Here is a 25,553-nt window from a genome sequence, read left to right on the forward strand (position 1 = left end):
ACACTTGATCTTGTGCTCATTTGAATCTGGTTCCTATTGTCCTGACCAGTGAACTCTTGAAATCAAGAGATAATAAACAATGAGGAGAATTGAAATTAGAAGTGAAATCCTCACATGTGTGTGGACGCCTTTCTCTGTGTGTGTTTTCTTCAAATGGGCAAACCAGCTTGTGCTTTCTTTCATCTGAAACCTGCTTTGGCACGGATTGGCCCTTACAGAATTCCGGATGAACTACTTAGGTGGGATTTCTGGATGGGTTGCTAGAAATGTGATCCCAATCTGCCCCCTGATTTCCTGTGTAACCTAGAGACCTTAATCTCTGTACCCTGTTTCCTCATCAGTAACTTTATTCAAATGAGGGAGGGTAAGGGAGTCAAACAGAGGTCAAGAGGGCAAAAGGGGAAATACGGAGCATAGCTTTAAGGATAGTAATGCAGATTGCCTGAATATCTCATCAAGTCTGAATGGGCCACACAGTTTTGCTGGGGAGAATTCACTATTAAAGGCAAGAAAGAGAAGAGACTTTATAGGTACACCTTGTCCATGTATCCTCAAATCATTATAGATCTTTAAACTTGGGCTCTAAATAGGATACAGAATGAAGAGAGAGTGATATGCATTTCTACATACCCATGACCCTCTCTCCCACATAGTAAGCAGAGGAACAAGAGTGAGAAGGTTATTTAAACCAGTTTACTTTCTTACCATGACTATGAAACAGCTGTTTTCAATCCCAATCATACATCAGAATCTTGTCTAGATCTTCTGAAAAAATATAAATACCTGGGATCCACACAAACTACTGAGTGAGAATTTCTGAGATATTCAATCTCCACAGGTAATTCTGATAAGCAGACAAAATTAGAAAATATGTAGGCCTAAATTAGAATTCTGATTCTTTTTTTCTAAGATTTTATTTATTTATTCATGAGAGACACAAAGACATAGGCAGAGAGAGAACAGTCTCCCCACAGTGAGCCCAATGTGGGACTTGACCCCAGACCCCGGGATCACCCCCTGAGCCGAAGGCAGATGCTCAACCACTGAGCCACCCAGGCGTCCCATGGATTCTGATTCTTTTGGAACTTATGAAGAACATTCGGACCATTGACTACTATTTTTCCCTTATTCATTTTGAAAATATTAAGCAGACACAGTCTGAATTAAACACTTGAGCTTGTGTTGAGTGTTTATAATAAGTACTTTCTTGCATAACATTGTCTAAAAAGCGTTATTCTGTATTTTAAATGTATACAACCTTCTACAGAGTGGATCAGTAGAGTGTTAGCCCTTGAAAACATCTTCCTCTGGCTCAAGGTTTCTAACCCAGGGCACTATTGAGTTGGATAATTCTTTGTTGTAAAGGGCTGTCCTATGCATGTTAGGATGTTCAGAGGCATCCCTGGCCTCTACTTACTGGATGCCAGTAGCATGCCTCTCCTCCCAATTTTGACAACCAAAAATGTCTTCAGTCATTGCCAAGTGTCCTCTAGAGGGCAGAATCAGCCCCAGTGGAGAATCACTGCTTTGTCTGAAAGGAGGAAACATACAACTGAATTATATTAAGTATTTCTCTCTCATGAAGCTTTCTTTGACTTTTGACTCCATGATCACTGAGAGGACCTTCCTGATGAACTGTTCTAGCATCAGTGGGAGCAAGCTTTCTCCCACTACTTTGATGTTGCCACCTCTACTCTACAATCCCTGCTGTCTCTTCAAGGTCATTACTGATTACTAATCACTGCTCCATTCTACCATCTCTAGAGCAGTAACAGAGCTTTTGCAAAACCTCTTCTCCTTCCACGGCCTCTTCTGTTAAAGCCATCCCCTCCAAGTCAGGTCCATCTGAAGGCTCTAGACGTCAGGCATCGCTGTGACCTTGGCACAGTGGTGCAATGGACTCCCTCCAAAAAAGTGTAAATTCTCTTCCCTCTAAGGCATAATAATATTTTTATATTTCATTATTTGTTCTCATAGTTTTTCATTTCCTTTACCATTTTCTTCCCTCAATCATTGAAGTAACAGTGAGGGCTTTCTTTATGCAATCCTGGACAGATACTGGCCTGGAACAAAGTTACTTGAAGTGCTGGATAAATTTGGTAAATTTGGAGCAGAAGCAAATGTCATGAAAGCCAAAATGATACATAAGTCCATCCTGGGACTCAATTTATTTCCAGGAAATAAGAAGGAAAATGGGAAAGAAAGAATCTTGAATTGATGAGTTTAAGTACTAAATTGATAAATGTAACAAATATACATAAATGTATATAATGTACATAAATATAATAACTTAATGCAGAGTGATTATATTAACTTCAATGGTTATAGTTAAGCTTAGGCATAGAGAAGTTATTTTTAAAATTACATTACTAGGGGGTGTCTGGTTGGCTCAGTCAGTTAAGGCTCTGACTTGATTTTGGCTCAGGTTATGATCTCAGGGTCATGAGATCAAGCCCAACATCGAGCTCCATGATGGCATGGAGCCTGCTTAAGAATCTCTCTCTCCCTTTCTTTCTGTCCCTACCCCCTCAAGAATTTTTTCAAAATAAAATCAATAAAATAAAACAAAATTGAATTTCTGCAGGTGAGAATTTGTAATGGTTTAACGATAACCCCCTATACCACTTTTCATCATTAACAAAAGCTTCCAAACACCCCAGGTGATCTATGATCTTCCCACTTCTGCTTAAACCAACCGTATTTCCATTTTCCCTTCACTGGATAAGCAAACTCAATTCTATGACAACTTTTTTTTTTTTTTTTTAGTTTTTTTTTTTTTTTGTCCCCAAGATTGGTAATACTATGTGAAACCTTTGAGTTCACAAAGTGATTTTTTTGTACATTATTTCTTGCACATTATTTTGTGCATTACCTCCATCTTACAAATAAAAATCAAGCGATGCTGTGTGTGTGTGTGTGTGTCTGTCTGTCTGTCTCAAGTAAGTAGTCTTTAAAAAAAGAATTAGGCAAATAAAAATGAAGTAACTTGCTCAAAGTTAGTAAATGACAACTCTCAGACATGAAGATCTGCTGATTCTGAGCATAGTGTACCATACTGAACAACATAGGCTGGTAACTTAATATCCCATAGCGTCCTTCACTTGACAGGAAATAGTTTTATGAGTGTCTTAGATTATGAGACAAAGCGGAGGACTACCTTTTGATGTTTGTTAAACACATTGTTTGGTACATAACAATATTCCAAAGGGCACAGATAGGAGTTAGACCCTTCTGATGTTATGAGAACATTGTGGTTAGCTTCTCAACAATCCATTTCATTGTACAGAGGCACCACTACCTCTTGTCAGAGCCTTGATTTGAGATCCTTTAAATTCTGTAATTTTTTTCTACTGCAAATATCTTGGATAAGCCTGAACATGTACAGAAAACCTGTGTCCTGGAATAGGAACTGATTTATCTTAGAGCCCAAGTACTAACTGTCCAAGTCTCCTTCACCTCTTCCTCTAAAGGTCAGTACATAATAGAATTGTTGCCACTCATGATCAGCAGCATGTTCAATTTTATATTCCATTCTAATTAATATGGTGAACACATATCATTCATTTTCCTGTCCCCACCCTTTCCAAGGACCTATAAAAAGGGAGGGGACAGGTGGGGCTTTCCCTTTCTAATCAAATTTCCTGGAGTTTTCTCTTGTTTCAACTGTGAATAGTCTACTAATAAGCAATTAATATTCCAAAATTATCATCTCTTCACGGAAATTTCCATCCAAATCCTTTCTGATAAATAGAAATCATTTTCCAAATGTGTTCAGGGGAAGCAGGAACATCCTCAACTACTAGTCCCTAATACAGGAATATTTGGTCATTGCTTCTTATAATCTTGATAGGAGAATTTTCAACCAATATAAATGGTAACTACTTAATATAAGCTATGAGTAAGAAAGTTCTGGGACAAAATACGATTACTGTTGCATTGTATTAACTGGATATTATTCTCACTCCTTCCACTGCTATTCATGGAAACTTAAGCATAGGATAATTATGTTAAATACAACTCTTAGGAAAAGAAATCTCTAAATAAAATTCTCAGTAAGCTGGGAGAAAGGAAAGGAGAAGAGTCAGAGGATGTGGAAATATAGAAAGCTCATAATTATCATCTGTCTCATTAGAAAAATGAAATCATTATAGCTATAGATCTGGCTTCCTTAAGCTCTGGAGGCCTGGCAGGAAGACCTAAATCTGCAGTTTCTCTCCAATGACTATGTAAATATAGTAGGAATTGTCATTTCTGTAAAAGCTCTTTGAGATTTTATAAGACAGTCTCTACTGTTCTTAGGTAATCCCAGCTTGTTTCACGGCTACACAAGCAGAGGCTTCTTCCTCTGCCTCCCCCATCAAGTCTGCCTGACTGACACCTCTGCTCAAATGGTTCAGAAGTATCAAATCCATATGTCTAAACTGAAGCAATTCTTCAGTAACCTAAGCAAAATGAAACATGCATCTGTGATTCCTAAATATGATTCTGTGTCTATTGAAAAAATATGTTTAGCAAGTGAATACAAAAACAGAATATGCTACTTAAAATAACTAAATGAATCACATGACAAGAAGAACATGGATACCTTAATGAATATTCTAATGCTTGCTTGCTTCTTTGATTTTCCTAAATATGTGGGTCATTATTAAGTAAAAAAAAATGATATTAAGTACCTTATTATGTGTTATGATTTTGCCATTCTCTCCCCAAATTCCCATGTCTTTCTTCCTTCTCCCCATCTGTTTTTGCTTTCCTTTTATCATTTACTTTATTTACTTTATTATTCAGAATTTTTAAGGCTCAAATAATTTAACAGAAATCATCAGCTGTCTACAAACAGGGTGGCTATTTGGTCGTTTTCCACTATGGATGTTTTTAATATGACTGATTGTTTTCGATTACTTACTATGTGAGAATTTCATGGATTCACTTCTGGATACAGGAGATAAAAGAACATTTAATTCATAACTTTTAAATTAACCAGTGTAGTAAAAAACAAAACACATACAAAAACCAAGTTGCTTTCCTTGAATGAATCCTACCTGAATAAAACAATGAAGGAAAAATAAAAATAAAATTTAACAGTAGTCTAATTTTAAATCAATGAATGTTGAAATAATATATACCGTGGATATATTTTAAGGCCTTATGTAGTTTTAATTGTTCTTGTTCTGTGGTTATGCCTAAAACTATATGATTTTCTTCAAAGTATATCAAGTATTGTGAATGCTTTGGTTAAGATGTGTCAATTTAATAGTAAAATGACAAATATAACAAAAAACGATATGATCAGCTATCTTCTTTATTATCAAAATAAGTATGAATTCCATATAAAATAATCAAAATAATCAATATGTCAGAAGGTAGGCATTATTTCAAGTGGGCTCATTTTGCCACCTGGTTTATGATTACTGTTTCTAATCCAACAATTCATAGAGATAATATCTACTTTAAACAGTTCTGTAATGTTGCAAATGGTCTTTATTTATTAACTCCCTCCCATCCATATTAGTAATTACATGAAATTATCATTTAGCACTATTAATGTTTAAGTCTCAAGCTAAGCACTCAATTAGAATGAGACCTCTGATTCTTGAATCAACTCTTTTCATACATTCTATTTTTAGAACAAGTTATGTAGTCTGTGGTGTGTCCAATAGGGTGAACGTGATGAAATATATAAAACCTTACAAGTAAAAATGAGGCCCATTAGTCAAATTGTGCTTTTAATCTATAAAGGCATTACATCATGAGTCATTTAGAGGAAAGGGTAGAGTTTCCTCCTGAATTCATTACAGCATGAAAAGTAACATTTAGAAGGGAGAGTTTACAAAAATGAAATTGTACCTCTCAGGTAAAAGTATTTTTCCCATGAGAAAGTACACCTTCTATTTAAAAAGAGACCAATAGTATTCTTTCTCTATTTCATCATGTATAATGATGAAAATGACTGGAAATTCATGAGCTCACTAGTAAAACTCTAGGATTCTTGATGCAAAAAAAAAAAAAAAAAAAAAGATGCAGTGCAAATCAAGGCTATACAAAAATATAGCAAGGATGGATTATTTTATTTAAGGAAATAGTATGTGTAGATTTTTAAACTTAACTCTAGAAACTTTTTTAGGAATATAAAAATCCAGTCAAAACATACTTCCTGAAGAACACTGGATAAATAAAACTAATGATTTGTCTCACATTCTTATGATTTACTAACAATATCCAGGGGTTCTAGCAGTTTATATACTTGATTCAACATTGAGACTCCCAAAAATCAAAATTTTAATGTAATTTTCTGTGACCTCAAAGTTTTGTCCAAGGTAAACCATTCCTTTCTTACAATTAATTTTTTTAAAGATGCCACAAACAGATCATAATATAAAAAGCTAGTGTAAATGTTCTTTTCTCTTCCAACCAAAATATCTTTATTCCTCAGTTTTCTCATTGTAAATGTAGACTTACAAATAGGTAACTACTTCACAAGGTTATTGTGAGGATAAATTGAAATAATGTTTTTGAAAGTATTAAAATTAAAAAAAAAAAAAAAAAAAAAAAAAAAATGAAAGTATTAAAATTATGAGCTGTATCCACATCATATAGTGAATAGTTGAGGGAATTTGACAGTATTTACCCTGGAGAACAGACAACTTAGATTGGATGGAATAGATGTCACCAAATACTTCAAGAATTGATCTGTAGAAGCAGGATTAGAACTACTACCTGAATTACCTCAAACACACACAGACACACACAGACACACACACACACACACACACACAGTAGAATCAACAGGTAGAAATAACAGAGAAATAGATTTGGGCTCTATAAAAAGGAAGACATTTCTAATAGAACTTTAAGAAGTATGAGTTTCCCTACACTAGAGACATTCAAATGTAAAATAGAAGACATTATTATAGGAGCTGAGGAGAAAATTCATGTATCAGGCAGCAGGGCTATATGAACCTTACAGTCACTTCCAGAGTTTAGAAATGTGTAAAGTACAATAATGTTGTATTGTTATTTTCAATATTCTTTGCAGAAGTGTCAAAGCCACCTGAAGCATGGCCTTCACAAAGCTGTAAAGTACTTTCACCTGGCAACATTTTCTACCTTCATCATCTCCTCATTAAGGAGAAAGTAAGCAAGTAGAAGTAGCAGGAGTGCCAGGAGGAGCACACTGGGAAATAGTGCCAAGAAGAAAGCATGTAATGGATGGAAGAAAGAACTGGGAAGAGAGGCATAGGGAGGGTTGAGAACCTACCTAATGATATTGCTTTTCCCCAGGACTAGTTCTGTGACTGCACAAAATAAAGAAATAAATAGATCATTTACATGGCTGGGTTTAATCAAATTGATAAAATCCATGAGGTTAAGTTCTTTTTATTTAGTTATGAATAGATAAAACTTTGGTCCAAAAAATTGTTTTAATTAAGTGATCATTTACACGATTTGTTATAATTGTTAAGAATAAAAGTAGTAATCACATATTATATCACACACAGTCTACTTAATGCAGGCCCTAACCCTTTCTTCTCCTCAATATCAGTGTTCTGTGTTGTTCTTGTTTTTCCATGAATTACCCAAATAATTTCCGCAAAGTTCTATATCTTTGCCTTTCTGGAAACACCCTGGGTGTGCTTGTGAACACAATGCTAACACTCAGAAAGTGTTCTAAAGAACTTTGGCAACATCTAGCATTTTGCATGGGAGGCCTGGAACTGCCTCTTAGACCAAATTTAGTATCAAATTCAAAGCATACTCGACATTAAATCAAAAGGACATAAATGTTTATTCAATGAACATATTGAGGTATCTTGAGCTAGGAGTTGGAGCTGCAAAAATAAACATCAACAAAAAGATGCTGTGATCCAACAGGTCCATTATAATCTTTCCAACTCTTACCTCAAAATATATATGTTTGCACATCCAGTAGCCTCAGATGAATTCAAGTACTTTATGTAAAGAAATTTTACAAATAAACATTAGTTCTAAACACCTTTAAGTAGATTATCATACTGGGATGCCTGGGTGGCTCAGTCGGTTAAGCATCCAAATCTTGATCTCAGAGTCAGGATCTCAGGGTTTTGAGATCACATCCCATGTCAGGCTCCCCACTGGGTGTGGAAACTGCTTAAGATTCTCTCCCTTTCCCTCTGCCTCTTCTCCATCTCCTCTCTAAAAAAATAAATAAATAAAAAATAAAGAAGTAGATTCTCATATTGACTGATGAATTTGAGTGTAGAGCAAATACTAGTTCTATAAAGTTTTTTATATGTAAAGGCATATATATATAATCCACTAAAAGGAACTGATTTCAATTATTATTTCTTAAATTAGCTTTTAATTATTAATAGTTGAAAAACCAAGTTTAGGTAAATACAGCAATATTTACCTTTACCTTTTAGATAATCTGTAGCTTTTCTAAAAAGCTTAACATCATTAGTTTTCAATCATCTCACCAGAAATGAGAACTCTGGTGAAATAAAGATTCTGAAGTGTTCAAGAAGTCATCCTATTATAAAAACAGCAATGTTTTACTTCTCAATTTCTTTTCTTTTTAGCCACCAGAGCCCATTAAAATAATTATTCAGCTTACAGATCATTTCAACAGAAAGCAAAGGCTTAGAAAATCAAACATATTTGGCTAGAAATCATAAAAAAACAGGATGTTCAAGCTAAAATGTTGAAATATAATAGAACTGTCATTTGTGTTTTATTCAAATCAGAAACTCTTTAATTTGCAGCAACTTAAATAGAGTCCATATTAGGCAGATTTAAAAATTCACCTCTTTCACGGTAGGTCAAAATAATGGAAATCCAGAATGTCTGAAGTTGGCTGAGACACAACAGCAGGAAAGAAAACCCTGTACAATATTCTTCATTTCCCTTGTTTCAACTTCTTCCTCTATCCATGAATCTTGATTCTCTTGGGATAGGGAAGAAGAAGGAAGAGTGAGGTGGGAGGTGGGGTAGGCAGAATTTTTGAACAAGAAAATGAAGCTCTGGGGCAGCCCCGTGGCTCAGCGGTTTAGCGCCGCCTTAGGCCCAGGGCATGACCCTGGAGACTCGTGATGGAGTCCCATGTCAGGCCCCCTGCATGGAGCCTGCTTCTCCCTCTGCCTGTGTCTCTGCCTCTCTCTGTCTCTCATGAATAAATAAATAAAATTTTTTAAAAAAGAAAGAAAGTTCTGGAAGGAGATGAAAATGCCACTCAAGGAAGATGGGCATCCCGGGTGGCTCAGTGGCTCAGTGGCTCAGTGCCGCCTTCAGCCCAGGTTGTGATCCTGGAGACTCAGGATCAAGTCCCACGTCGGGTTCCTGCATGGAGCCTGCTTGTGTCTTTGCCTCTCTCTCTCTCTCTCTCTCTCTCTCTCATGAATAAATAAAATGAAATCTTAAAAAAAAAAAAAAAAGGAAGATCCCATCTCAAAGCAAGATCAAGCCTCAGGCTTCCATTTTATGAGACATTTTTTTCAACATGTTTTAAGTATGTGTTTATTGAGGTACTTTTGGAATAAAAAATGAACTCAATGGTGAAAAATTATAGAGGAAGACAACACTGTAAGAGACTCCTAATTCTGGGAAACAAAGAGTTGCAGAAGGGGAGATGGGTGGGGGATAGGGTAATTCGGTGGTGGGCATTAAGGAAGGTACACAATGAGATGAATACTGGGTGCTATACTATATGTTGGCAAATTGAATTTACGTAAAATAAAAATAAATTTAAAAAAGGTTGCTTCAAGATAAAGTTAGTATCACAACCATATCAAAATCTGCATTAAATGTGTTTCTATTCAATTATTGCTGGAATCAGGTAAAGAAAGTTCTTCATTGTGTAATTACTGATAAACTTACTGCTGGTGAACTGTTGAAAGATGCTATATTAAAAAATGCAATCTGTGAAATTAAAAAAAAATTGAACTCAAAAGGAACTTCTGTGCACCCCAAATCAACCTGAATTCGATTCCATCTCAATGCTTATGGTGTGAAGCCTGGCACACATGCGCACGCACGTGCACACACACACACACACACACACACACACACAGAGTACTATGGTGCTCAGATTTAGACCACTTCACTTATATGACCCTAAAATACAGATTTCCAGGCCTCTTGGGTGAGGCCCAGAAATCTGTATTACAGCAGCACACCAGTTGATCCTGAAACTGGCAATTGGGGGACTATTAGTAGGAGACTCGTAGACATCACTCAAGAAGATTCTTAAACTACCTTGCTCAGAATGTAACTGTCACAAACTATTTACAAAGGCCAAGAGCAGAGTACTTCCCTCTGTGTTCCCATTCACTCTCTCTGTGGGCAGCCTCTTCTAGGAACTGAGTCATTCCCATTTGTGATGCCCCAGGGCCTGACACAGTCCTTGGCATAAGTATACAGGATTCACGTTTTATTCAAAGCTCACCAATCTATGACTCTCATTGTTTCTCCTTTTCCTTCATTTTCATGTTCATCCTTATTTCTCTCCACTTCCTTCTTATACCAGTACCCTACCTAAGATATGCATTTCTTCAAAAGCATGACCTACTGCCATGACGTCTTTTCGAGATAAACTTATGCTTCCATTTCGATGTGGAAGCACATAGAAATATCAACATTTAGAGATCAAAAGAACTAAGGGATACTCTTTCAGTTCAGAGCCAAAAACTGATAGGCAGGAAATTGATTGCTCTATTCATTATTTATGATCTGCCCAATCCCATTAAATTTTCAATCTGGTTTTTGCTAAAGGATAAAATCCCCAACCCCTATGTTGACCTGAAACCATGAATTTGCTGGTACACTGATCGCTTGAATCAGAATCACCTGGCACTCTGCTTAAATATACAAATCCCTGAACTTACCCCAGGCCTGTCCAGTCAGAAGCCTTTAGAGGGCAGTGGCATGGGTATTTTCCTTTTTTTTTTTGTGAGCTCTCAAATGATTCTCAATGCCCTAGGCAGTTTGAAACCACCATTCTTAAAACAGCTGAGCCAAATTCTAACTACTTTGAGTTAAAGTTTTGTCCACCCTTTTCACAAAAAGGCCTTTATACATTCGTTCAATTTTCATTAAGGGCCTGGCTCAGACATCTAGATTCAACAAGAAAATTAGCCTGAGTTCAAATATGCCAAGTATCTTTAACTTCCTATAGGAAAGTAAATGTTTAATCAAGAAAATAATATATTCTGTAGACCGCAGAATTTGAAGTGGTTTATTAATTAACTGCAAATTTCTAATTGCAAAAGCGATGTTAAATGTTTCATTTGAATCCATCATCATGAATATCAATGGCTCCATAGGAAAGGTTATAAAATTAGTACGGTCATAAAGAATGAATGGTTTATCTGAATCAATAATGATATAGAAACCATTTGGAAGCATAATTTCTGTTATCCCTAAGAGTATGACCATTTTCATGGATGATATAGCTACGTAGTTACACAGGAACCCGCTCTCAGAAGGGACCTAGCACTTGGTTTAATGCCTTGCTGTTGCCATCTTGAAATTTTTAATAATTCAATCTTCAGACCTGGATTTTGTAAGTTTAATGTGATGAGGCAATGAAGCACATGTGAGAGCAGAGGATGTATAATACACTGAGAGGCAGCCAGGACATGCATTGGCATAGGTCCATTCGTGGGTGGAAGTGCGCAGCATGGAGCATTTGGCTTGGCCAATCATTGTGCATACATGGAGTCATCCTGGGCACCTCAGCGCCTTCAGGGCAGCCACAGTGAGAACAGGCTCCAGTCTGGCATTGACAGTGACAGCGGCAACAGCAGGAACAACAGCAGTGACACCACTGGCCACCTCCCAGGAGGAGGGGAGGGACCTCCCATGGGAAAGGACCCTCGGTGGGAGACCAGCTGGCCCGACAATTCCTGGAGCTTATCCCTGCAGCATCTGCACAAATATTAACTCTCTGGCCTAAACACAGGGACAGGAACTTCCAGTACACAAGTAATAAACTTTGTCAGTAAATTATTACAGAGTAAAAGTGTACACATGGACCCTGCAATAAGACATATCAGGGAGCTATTAGAATTCTTCAAAGAGCTTAGGTTCTGAAACTGGTTACAAAATTGCAAGGCAAATATCCACAGGCTTGGGAATATGAATTAAATGTAAAGATTACCACATCTGATGGTAAAGAAGTATTATCACTATTCTATTTGGACACAAAAATACTTATTTTGCTTTTGCAAGTTTAAGTTGTTGCACATTTATCAATACCACCCCTTTATATTTTATTAGTAACAAAATATTTTAAAGGAAAACTTTATATTTTACTCTAACTGCATTTTTTTTAGTTTATTTTTTGAACAAGGAGCCCTGCATTTTCATTTTGCATCACGTTCCACAAATTATATAGCAGTCCCTGCCTGAGAGGAACAGGACTTTCAGGCCATTTACAATTGAGAGGACTAAACTCCACGAGAGGTAAATGGCTTGGCAGTGTTCAAAGCTAGCGCAGGAGAGCCAGTTCCTAGGCTTAGAATTTGAGAAAGTAGAGCCTTGAGCCCATCAAGAACCCCTCCAGTTATGAGAAGGGAAGATTGTGATGAGCTCCTTGGAACTAGTTACCCTGGTCACAGGGAACCAGAGGAGCAGCCACGGTTCACAGTCTCCAGCCAGAGCATAGAGAACTAAAGAAAAGGCCTGTTCTGTGTGCCTGACAACCAATAGCAAGATGAGTTGAAGGACTTAGCAGAAACTACTATATCTTATTCTCGGTGAAAATGCACTTCTTCGTCACTATCTGTGGCACCACCTAAAATCCCTGTTTTATAAACCAGACTTGTTTTGTATACTAGCACTTCCCAAATTGTAAGGTGCATACTAAGTCACCTGGGATCTTGTCAAAATGCAGCTTCTGGGGAATCCCTGGGTGGCTCAGTGGTTAAGCGCCTGCCTTTGGCCCAGGACATGATCCCCAGGATCACATCCCACATCAGGCTCCCTGTATGGAGCCTGCTTGTGTCTCTGCTTCTCTCGTTCTCTCTCTCTCTCTCTCTCTCTCTCTTTCTGTGTGTGTCTCTCATAAATAAAATCTCTAAAAAAAAAAAAAAAAAAAACTTCAGGTTATATATATAAAAAAAAAAAATGCAGCTTCTGATTTAGGACATCTGGCAGGATCCCAGGAGTTTGCATTTTTAAGGAACAGCCATGGGCTGTTTCTGCTGCAGTTGATCCAGCCATCACATTTTTAGAAAGATTATATTATAGAGACCAATGTACCATAGAGCAGTACAGAGGTGGTAGTGTGCAAGTACTTTCTATAGGGCTAGGCCAGTAGTCAAAATACTGACCTAAGGGTAGGTCCCCCCCATCCACAGTTTTGCTTTCCATTATTTCAGGTACCTGCTGGTTGCAACCACAGTCCAAAGCAGATGACCTTCTTTCTGACATGTCATCAGGGGGTAGTCTAATGCTATGTCACAATGCCTGTGCCATTCCCCTCACTTCATCTCATCACATAAGCATCTTATCATCTCACATCATGGCAAGAAGAAGGGTGAGTACAACAAAAATAAGATATTTTGAAAGAGAAAGAGACCACAGCCATATAACTTTCATTAAAATATGTTCTTATAGGTGTTCTATCTTTTTATTAGTTTTTGTTGCTAATCTCTTACTGTGCTTAATTCATAAATTAAACCTTATCATAGATATGTGTATATAAGAAAAGACATAGCATACATAGGGTTCATTCACCCCCTGTCCTGGGATTTCAGGCATCCACAGGGATCTTGGGATGTATCCTGCATGGATAAGAGGGGACCACTGAACTTCATACAAACTAATAAACAGCCATTGGATGAGTGTGCACTCTCCTCAGTAATCCAGCTCCTCTCCAGACCTCCCCAGAACCCAGTAGCAATTGGCTGATGCTCCTGGGGGGCTTGAGAGTAACTTTAGAACTGCATCCAGGCTTCATCCTAATTGGGAGGTGAGAGGTTGACCAGATGTCCAATGTTTTGAATGTCACCCTGGGAAAGGGTGTGCTGTGGATACATGTTGAATGACTCTGTGGAAGAGGCTTAAGACTTGCTGCAGTTTAAGCCCCTGTTTATCTTGAACTCGTCTTTCCCTGGACTTATTCAGTCACTGGTCCTTTTTTAGCCAACACTGATCTAGTTCACTCCTCTTGTTTCGCTAAGGAGAAAGTTAGCATATCACTGGGGTGATATGCCCAGTCAGATAGCTGAAGAGAAGCCAAAGCAGGACCAGAAATCAGGTCTCACTCCCATAATGTCATGCCCATTTGAATCGTTCTAAAAGATTGTTTAGTTTGACTGTCATAGGTAGAGTGGTGACAAGCTGTGAAGTTTATATTATGAATTGGCTAAACTATTTGAATCAGTATTGCTTTAAAGAGATACCACTATTTCTTTGACTTCCAACTCTCAGCTTTGAAACATGTTTTTATCAGGGCTATAGGGGCATTTTATGAAAATTTTACTGCATCTAAAATCTTTAGGTCATACTGTCCAGAAACCTTCACTACAGATGTAGAATTGAGCTAAAGTGACTTACTTAACATCATATGGCTACTTGGTAACAAATCCAAGACCAGAAATACAGACCTCTTCACCCTCACCATGGTGCACGTTCTTCTCAAGCACAACTACATTCGTTTTTGTTCAAAGGAAGCATCTGTGTGAATGACCAGTCTAGTGCCACCCAAGCTGCTGTGGAACCAGGTCCCTTACTACAAGTTTACTTCTCCCCAGGACAAGGTGTCAATGACCACGACTAAGAAGCTGGAGGGAAGCCCTGCAGTGGTGGTGCACTACAGGCTTGAGGAAACTGCCCTCTGCTGGGATACAGAGGCTCCTCCTTGAACTGTGCCTTTTATAGGGAAACTGAACCATCAAGTTCCCTAAGGTTCTGTGAGGTATAAAGAGGGCATGCCAGAGATACTGGTAGATTGAAGCAAAATGTTTTGCCATATGCTTCGTAGGAAATTCTTTTCCAGCTACAGTCATATTCGCTTTTACAAGGGCATGTGCAGTTGTAACCCACTCAGCATCCGGCTTCTCTAGCATTTCCCTAGGGCATATCTGTTACTGGGCTAGATGCTCTCCAGTGAGAAATCTGGGAGCTACATTCTCAGCCTCTCATCCACCCCAAAACCAAGAGGACACAGTGGTTACCTTTGTGCTCTACCAGATAGGGTTACGGAAGCAATTAGAAAGGTGCCTGTGATTCAGTTTAAGGCCAACATAATTGCTACCACCTCATCACTGAAGGGCTTTACAGAGGAAATAAGCACCATCAGGTTGCAAGGCTGATTTTCCTGTCCAATCCTAAAAAGGAACTGCCCTCAATAAATCATCTTCCTAATGGAAATGACAGAATTATTCTCCCAGGAGGGCTAAACCCGGAGGACAGCACAAACCACACGTTCCTCTCAAGGGCAATAGGAAGGAAATGCAGAGCCATGGCTGCCTGGGAGGATCTAAGGCTTCCTAGGGGACTTGTTCCATCCCTCTCCCTCTGACGTCACTCTTAACGCCTTCCACAGTCCTTGTCCAAACATAGAGAGTCTCTCTCAGTAAGCACACTGTATGCTTTTTTAAAAACTACCTCTGCTGTTAATCACAAGGGGGAAAAATCATCATATGCCTTAAATAAAAAGTTGTAAAATCAGAGTAAGATACCCTTTTATTAATAATACCAACAAAATAAACTGCTTTGAGGGGAAATTTCAACTGGGGTAATGGTAACTTTCGGAGAAGACTGTGTATGATTATCTTCCCTTATGTGTGCTTTTCATAATTATTGAGTTGTCTGTGCTTTAAAAGTGATTCTAAGCTTTAAAAATTAAACTAAATTAAATTAAATTGATTCTAAGGTACTTGTTATTTAAATTCATTTATTCTATCATGTGTAGCCTAAAATAAGCATTGGAATGCATGCTAATATCATTAGCTACTTGTTAAAGTAGAGCATAAATATATGGATAACATAATGGGATTTTAAAATCCGAACTAATAATTCACAGACATTCACATTCTTTAATTGCATTACTTTTATCAAGAATTTGTAATGAGCTTTGTATAAGGCATTTGGCAAAGAAAATTCAGCTCATTCTTTTTGAAATGAATTTGTTAGAACTCAAGGCTTCTTTTCCAATCAAAACTTAGGAAATGCCACTCCCAAACTGACTGAGCAGCCAGGCTTTTGATTTCTGAGAAATTCTTACCCAGGTCACTAGGGAATGAAAAGGTCAGCTTGAGGAAGTTTCTGGAACAAGAAGAATCTCAATGAAATTGGCTGGAATTTTTTGAGTAGTGAAAAAATATCCCTTGAATAAAGTAAGGTATATGGGAGGTAAGGTCACAGCTTTATCAAATTCAACCTAGGCATTTATTCAGATCCTCTGAAGCTTTTTCCCAAATTTTTATTTGTTGCATTTTTTAGCATGAAAGCTAAGTGATCTGGGGCAGTGGACCAAAAATCATAGGGGGGGGGATTTGTTGGTTTTTGTTGTTGTTGTTATACAACTAATTAATAAATTAGGGGAAATAGTTTTGGGTTTTTTTTACCATCCATTCTGAATGGCCTGCTTTGAGGGGGGATGAATCTCAATTTATTATAAGGCATGCCCTTTCTGCATTCTTAGCACTTTTTCCCAATGGCTGCTGTGATGAATGTTATGAAGCATTTGACTAGAACAGTTGTCCAGGCATGATCCAAGCAATCCTAGGGGTTTCCAAGACCCTTACAGTGAGTCTGCAATTTCCTCCCAATTTCATCTAGAGATTTAGGTGAAGCCAAAGTTTCTTTATGTTTCAACCAGAAAACATTGAAATAGATTAAACGAGGCAGAAGAGAGAATTTATGTTCTCTTGTTAGACATTTAAAAAACTTGCAAAAACGTGTAAACCGACATTATCACATCTTTTTTGTTTTAAAAAAAATATTGTTTTCAAAAAATAAAAATAATAAAAAATAAAATAAAAATTAAAAAATAAATAAATATTGTTTTCATGGAAACGTCATTAATGTAAAAAAATCATTATTGATGACTTTGGTTTGTTAGTGGCATTGTAATATAGTCATAAATATTTTTTAATTTCTCAATTTTAATTTTTAATTATACACATTGATAGCCATGACTAACCCAAACGAAACCTTTTTGGGATCTTCAATAACTTTTAAGAATATAAAGAGGTCCTGATACCTGAGATCAAAAAGTTTGAGAACTGCTGAGCTAGAGAAAATGAAGGACCGCAGGGAAGAAAGCCATGCTAGCCCAGCTGTTGCCACCCCAGATTTCCCACCCCTGGCAGGCCTGCCATTTGACCACAAAGACATGAATAAATCCAGCCAAGACCAGATTTGTCTGGCATAGATGAAAATAACCACCTAGCAAAACTATAAACTTCTGAGAAATAACAAATAGTCTTTGTTTTAAGCCACTAAGTTTTGAGATAGTTCACTGTTCAGCATTATTTTGGCAATACATAACTTATTGGCACTTCCTCTAAGACCCCCCCAGAGAATTTATTATGTATTTACAATGAATCCTACACTTTTATGTTTCACTGTACCTTGTCTTACATTGTGAATTGAAAGACTATAGTATATCCTTATACCATAAACTAAACTACTTGAAGGAATATGGTATATCTTAGCTTTTCTTTTTTGGCTCAGTATATACTTAATTAGTCCATGAACCAATTTGGAACCTGAAATTTCTAGACAAATAAGTCTTCTTCAAAGTTGTTTCTTCCTTAACTACCACTCCTTCCCCCCCACCCTAATGTAAAGAGAACTTCCTTCTTAAGGAATCAGTATATCCCATGTTTCTTTCTCCAAGGCTCAACTTCAATGAGCCCCAAAACTCAATGAGCATGGAGAACTTAAACCATATAACTGCATCTTGATCTTCCAGAAGAAAGCATTTCCAATTTAATGGCTTTCACATTCCTATCACTGAAATTCTAGAACTCTATAATCTGCTTTCTCCATCATTTTTGTTATTACTGTTATTTTGGAAACCTTTCAAAAGAGAAGTGAGTCACTTTGCCTGAAAAGAGATTGGACCCTGCTCCGTTGTGGTAGCCTCACAAAGCTGCCTCTCCAGGACACTCGCTAAATGCCCGGTCATCTTTGCTACCTGTTCCCTGAAACCTTGTGCTGTGAAGAGCCCATATAAAAGATGTGAAACTTTCTTCCAGACCCTCATATTTCCTTTTCTGCTTCTCTTTCTACCTTCTGGTCACTTCTCTCCTCAACCCCCTAAGAACTCAAGGCTTTAATGCTTTTTCCAAATAACAAAAGCCCCACAATATGAGAACTATACTCTCTTCAAAATTCTCCTCATTCCAAAAGTAACTTGCTTTTTTTTTTTACCACTAGCTGAGTTCTTACCAAAGTCACCATCATTACCAAAGTGCCCTTTATCTCACCTTGATGTTTGGTAGAAGAAGCCTACTAAAATAATTAATGTGAATACGTGTTTACTTAATAAATTAACTTGAATAAGCATAGAGGGGACACTTGTTAATAAAATTATACCAACAGCAATGATACTATTTTTGGCAGAGTCTGTTATCTGTTCACCAAAATATGTTCTGCTCTCCTTCCTGAGTATATGGACTCTTCTGCATTGAGGGTTACTTGGAAACTGCACATTGAGGAACTGATATTTGTCAGGTTCCCTGAATGACTGTGGCAGAAGTTCCTTGCTAACCTGTGAACTGTTACATGCACCACACAGAAATTTTAATTTTGTTTAAATTACAAAAATATTGGCACTTACTTATTGTATCAGCAAGTGTTACCCTAAGTAATGTACTATCCTTTATCTATAATGTGATTTAGCCTTTTCATGGCACTTTTTATCCATTCATTCACAAACAGAGGTTACAATTATTTTCTATAAGATAAAGTATCTGTCAGACAGTAAATATTTTAGGCATTGTGAGCTAAATGAGCTATGTTGTGACCATTCAATTATGTCATTGTAGCATGAAATAAACCACAGAAAGTATGTAAAACAAATAGGCATGGCTGTGTTCCAATAAAATTTTATTTACAAAAAGAAGTAGGATGCATATGGCCCATGGATATACTTTGCCATCTCTTTTAATAGATGAGAGGTAAGCAAACATCAAGCAACAACCCTTCAAAAAAAAAAAAAAAAAACCTAGAAATATATCTTCCTGGTGTTTGGTTGGGGTCACTCCTGTAGGTGCACTCAACAGGGTGCTTAATTAAGACTGGAACTTCTATAGTTGCTTCACTCTCATATATGGTGTCTCATTCATTGTGACTGAAACGTCTGAGGGCTCACTGAGCCCGAAGTTTCTTTACATGGTGTTGGGTTCAAAGAAGTCAGCAAAGGAAGCTGCAGTTCTTAAGACCTTAAAACATGTAAACTGAAAAATGGTGTCCTAAGGGCATTAACAGAGGTTTCTGCAAGGTAGAGGGTAGGGAGCAAAGAGGGGGAAGAGTGAGAGAGGGAAGAGTGAGAAAGAAAGAATGGTGGGGGCTTCATACTGGAAATGACATGTCAGCAATGCCATGAGTGCAGCTGAAGAGTAAAGTACAGTGTGATCAAATTTTTATTTTGGGGATCCCTGGGTGGCGCAGCGGTTTAGCGCCTGCCTTTGGCCCAGGGTGCGATCCTGGAGACCTGGGATCGAGTCCCACGTCGGGCTCCCGGTGCATGGAGCCTGCTTCTCCCTCTGCCTATGTCTCTGCCTCTCTCTCTCTCTCTCTCTGTGACTATCATAAATAAATTTAAAAAAAAAATTTATTTTGGAAAAATCATCAGTACAGATAAAAAGAGATTGGAAATTAACAAGGGGGGAAAGCAACTGGTGAGCAGTTTGAAGACTTCTGAAATTGTCCAGGCAAGAGGATTCAGCTAAGACAATGGAAGTGGAAATGAAGACAGGAGGAGGAAATCAAGATATATTTAAGACACAGAAACTAATTAGATCCAGGAGGTAAGGAAAAGTGTAGTAGAGTAGGAGAAAGCCCACATATCCATTTGGCAAAAGGACTGTGCCACCAAACAAAAAGTAGAAGGAGCCAAGGATTGGCAAGGATCAGCAGTGGTAACAGAGAATTATTGGGTTTCTGTTGCCTCTTTTTGTAGACAGCTACAAAAAACAATAGAATAATCCAATAACAGGTACTAAACCAAAGACATACCTTAATAATTCTCAGCATGTAACATAGGAATAAATGAGCTAAACCAAGATGAGTCTAATGAGAGAAGACACTCAAAGAGAAAACCCTGGTCAACAACCACTACATGAAAAAGATGATTGATAAGCAGTTAAAACATGAACAAACCTGGAAACAAACAGAAAGATGACAGGGAAAGCAAACAAAGGAATGAGAAGAAAAAGTTTCCAGATGAGTATTCTTACTAGATTTGGAGGTTCAAAGATCATTGGTGAGCTGTCCCAGTAAAGGTTCAGCAGAGAAGGAAATCTACTTAGACTAAATGATAAGAAGGGAGGAAAGTCTGTGTTGATAATCACCTCTAAGAACTCAATCATGACGCAAAGAGAAGAAAAAGAAGTTAGAAATAGTTCAACATGTAGGAAGCGTTCACCATAATAGTGTAGAGACCTGACGCTGAGAAGGAGCTATTGCAGAGGTTATGATAGAAAATAGAGGAAGGAGTGTTATTTCGTGAAGCAAAGTCTATAAGGAGATAGGATGGGAGAGAAAAAAGAGAAGGGATAGAAAATTTAAACAGAAGAACACCTCATCCTCCCATGAAGAGTGTACTGGTTGTGGAGGCTAAGGGTTTATGCCCTATCTCATCGATGAAGAAGTACTTGAGGTCATCTGCATAGAGGAGTGTGAACTGTGAACTCCCATGTGGCACAGATGACTTGCTCAAAGACTGTAAGAACAGACTTGACTAACTGGAGCCTAGCTTCCACCTTCACTAAGCCATGACCCTCAAGGTAACCCCAGCCCCCATGCTGAATCTTTCCTCGAGAAAACACCGTGCTGCCACACCACAAAATATACTTTGTCCTACCCCATCTTGCCATACCATTTTCAGTAATTCTTCACCTACCATCTTCAGTGATTTTTCCACTTCCTAATTCCTGCCCCCCCACCCCCACCACCTTCTTCACTTCCCAATAGTCCTCTGTTGTTTCCTCTCTGTTCTCCTTCTAAAACTTTTCCATCTCTACTGGAATCTCTGTGCCTACTGCAGGAGTCTGAATACAATCAGTTTTGCGATCTATAACAAATGGCAGACTTTGTTCTTTAACAAGGTTATATGGGAATAATTGGGGGAGAAACTGGAGAAAGGCTCCATAGTCCCCAACAATTATTTCACTAGACAATGCTCTATGTCCCCTCCCATAAGGGAATTGTGTCTGAAAGCATCAAGTCCATGTTTGGACTTGATGATTGTATCAATTACCTATTGCTGCATAACAAATGATCCCAAAATTTAGTGGCTTCAAGGAACAGCAAGCTTTATAGGTTTTATAGAGTTTTACATAGTTTTCATAATTGTGTGAATTGCTTGGGCTCAGCCAGGTGATTTCTTTGCATCTCATGATATTGCAGTGCATTCTACAGGATGCTGGATTGGACCTGAAACTCTTAGATCACTTTATTCCTGATTATCTGGTGACTTATTTGGTGTGACTAAAATTCTGGGGGTTGATGAAGCTCAAGCTTCTTTACATAGAGCTCGATCCCAAAAGGTCAATAATCTCCTTAAAACCCAAGTCTATGGGCCACCTGAGTGGCTTAGCCAGTTAAGCATCTGACTCTTGATTTCAACTGGGGTCATGTTCTCAGGGTCAGGAGATGGAACCCCGGATTGGGCTCCATACTTAGCATGGAGTCTGATTGAGATTCTCCCTCTGTCCCTCCCTCTGCTCTCTCTCTCTCTAAATAAAGAGAATATTTTCCAAAAAAAATTATAAAGTATTAGCCCAGATTCAGTAGAAAGGAGAATAGTTTCCCTTTCTTGAAGATACAGTGGCATATAACCACAGACTTGAGGAGAATTGGCAGCCATATTTGCAGACATCCTATTATAGCAGTTCATATCTTCTCCACATATAAAACCTTCTTACCCCTTCACCCAATACCTCTAAGACCTCTCTGTGTCTTGGTTGCCAAGTATCAACTGAGTGCTCATGGAGGAATCCTACACTCAGATAAGAAAAAAAATAAATAAATAAATAAAGGAGGGGTTGATCTAAGTTGGGAGTTTGTGTAAGGTTTCTGCAGGGTGGATGGCAACAAAGAGCAAGATGGCTGGGGGGAACTTTGAAATACCCATGAGAGAACAGGGAGAGTGTCCAAGATGAGTTGTAAAGGCTGTGAAGAGAAGAAAGATCTGATGGACTTTTACATTTACCCCATTTGATGAAATAAATAATCTCTTAAGTGGGGAAATATTTGGGAAAGGGCCCCCTTCCATATCACCTTCAATTAAATCAGTGGGCCTTGGTCTAATCCAAAAGGAGTTTCCAGTAGTCATTTCCTACAAACTCTTGCTTGAAAAAAAATTTTAAGATGAAGCTCAACACATATCTTTCAAAGAAGCAACAGTACAAACACCAGTAATTGTTTCAGATGCTTGTTTTGCATTTCACAACTATTTAGGGAATATGATTATGGTTTCTAGCAATTTTTGTTCCATTGGATTACAAAAGTCACTGTTTGATAAAAGCAAATGAACTGACACACATTTGATATATATTATTTAAGGACAATGTAAGTGAGCAGGTTTTTCATATAAATGCACAATTCATAAAGGAATAAAAGTAAAGGAAAACTGGTTTGAGATGGTCTCATTACATGATTTCCAAAGCAAGCTAGGTCTCTAAGGCTGAGAGATTCAGTTGGAGGGAAAAGGAAGAAAATGAGGGACTTATTGGCAGACTCCAAAAAAGAAACACTATATTTTCTTCCTTTTCATAACACTGTAACATAATGTAAAAGAGAAATAGATCAGAAAAAGAATGAACTCACAGGAACATGCAAGGAAAACCATGGGGAATTTTTTTACCAATATATGTCAATAGCTTTTTGTTGCACTTTACATCCTTTTCTTTCCCCTCCCATGACAGAATTCTCCTACCCAGAACAGTAGAAGACCTTTCCTAATGTCACAAGACTTGACTAGATTCTTCTCAAACCAAAGAAGAGACATTAAAAGTTGACAGGATAAACAGAAAAGGGATAAATATAGGAGAGAGAAATAATAAGTATATAAATAAAAATAATTCCTTTTCCAGTATATTTATTTTTTCTTCTACTGTCTTTGTTAAAGAATCCTTTAAGGGCAGCCCAGGTGGCTCAGTGGTTCAGCATCACCTTCAGCCCAGGGTCTGATCCTGGAGTCCTGGGATCGAGTCCCACCTCAGGCTCCCTGCGTGGAACCTGCTTCTCCCTCTGCCTCTCTCTATCTCTCTCTCATGAATAAATAAATAAAACCTTTTTTTAAAAAAAAAAAAAAGAGAGAGAAACTTTTTAAAAGAATTTCCATTCCTCTGAATCTAGCTTTTTATTCTTGAGTCAAACCATATAGAAAGATAACTCAGGTATGAGGTCACACCTAGAGGGCACCAAATGATACTACCAACACTATCACAGATGGATGACCCCCCAAAAATTTTAGAAAATTCATTTGTCAGTTCTTTTTGTCCTCATGTATGCCCCACGAGGAATGTGGAAACCCAACTGGATTATAGAAACAACTGCCAGATTTAAAACCCAAATGGAAAAGTTCTTCTCTATACAACTGTTCATCCACTGGACATACTTTTATGTTCATTTGTTTGGTTTTATTTTTAACTTTTAGAAGTTTAATTGATCAGAAACCAATTTTTTTTAAAAGATTTTATTTATTTATTCATGAGAGACACAGAGAGAGGCAGAGAGGCAGAGACACAGGCAGAGGGAGAAGCAGGCTCCATGCAGGGAGCCTGATGTGGGACTCGATCCCGGACACCAGGACCACACCCTGGGCCGAAGGCAGGCACTAAACCACTGAGCCATCCAGGGATCCCCCAAGAAACCAATTTTTAATTGAATTTTGTTTTATAATTACACAAACTACTTACATAATGCCAAAATTCTATCTACAATATGAGATGTAGTCATCTGAAGAAGCCTAATTTCTTTCTCCTCCAATCTCCAATGTCACTTTTTAAAATTTTATGATTTATGCTTTATTTTAAATAAAAGTAGATATACATATGCATGATATACTTGTACCTCCCAAAGTATTAGATAAACAGCAGTACAGTATACTACAAACTTGGTTTCATCTCACTTTTTCCACCTAATAATATATCCAGATAATAGCTCCACAGTAGTATATAAAGATCATGTAGAAAAATTTCTTTGATTTTCCTAAGAAAAACCTATATTAATATCTTTATATAATTCCATTGGGGGATCCCTGGGTGGCACACCAGTTTAGTGCCTGCTTTTGGCCCAGGGCAGTGGAGTGGAGTCCTGGGATCGAGTCCCATATCAGGCTCCCTGCATGGAGCCTGCTTCTCCCCCTGCCTCTCTCTCTCTCTCTCTCTCTTTTTCTCTGTCTCTCATGAATAAAAAAATATAATATTTTTTAAAAATTCCATTGGTTTCCATTTTTGGTCCTTATCAATTGATTTCTACTATGAGCAATACAAATATATACAAATATAATATAATACATACAATCCATGTGTACTTTGCTGATGAATTTCCCACTGCAAACAAAATTGAAATTAACCAGTGTATTCCTTTTCCCTCTTTTCCCTCTACCTCACCATTGTTTGAAGTATTATCTTTTGCTTTCAGTTATTAATGATAAGGTGAATAAATTGTATTCTATATTTTGTATGGTTTCCCCATGCTGCCTCTATTTTTTATATCTGTGTTGTATATGTACATTACCAGAGGATGTAGCTATTACACATATTTTCTTTTGCCATAATTTAGTCTAAATTCCATAACTCAGTAAACATTTTAAAGTCACAACTAATTTTTTTTCAATACCTCTTCAGTCATTCTGTTGTCTAAAAATTGTTCTTCAGTAAATTCCTTAGGAAGGGCTCGTGAGAACAATAAATTCTGAGTTCTCACATGCTCATAGCAATTTGTCTATAACCTTTTTAGTTGAAAGGCAGTTTGGCCAAATATGAAGACCTCAGCTCATATTTTTTCTTAAACATCATAATTATGTAATTCCACTACCTTCTGGCATAAAGCATTGACACAAGCAAATCAGATGATAATCTGATGTATCTGTATTATTAATTCCTTTTTTAGAATTTATCTTGATTTGGTAAATCTGGGTTGATTTTATCTGCATCAGTGTTTTTAATGCTGTGTAACAAATTACCACAAAGATAGCAGTTTAAGACAATACAAACTTATTTTTGCTTGGTATTCCCGGGTCAGGAGTCTACACTCTAGCAGGATCCTCTGTTCAGGGTCTCACTAGGGGTAAATCAAGAAGTCATCAGGGGCTATGACCCCTTCAAAGTTTGTGGTCTTCTTTCAAGCCTTCTGGTTATTGGCAAAATTCAGTTCCATACAGCTAA

Source organism: Canis lupus, chromosome 31 (genome assembly GCF_011100685.1).
Source record: "Canis lupus familiaris isolate Mischka breed German Shepherd chromosome 31, alternate assembly UU_Cfam_GSD_1.0, whole genome shotgun sequence".
Taxonomy (NCBI): Eukaryota; Metazoa; Chordata; class Mammalia; order Carnivora; family Canidae; genus Canis; species Canis lupus.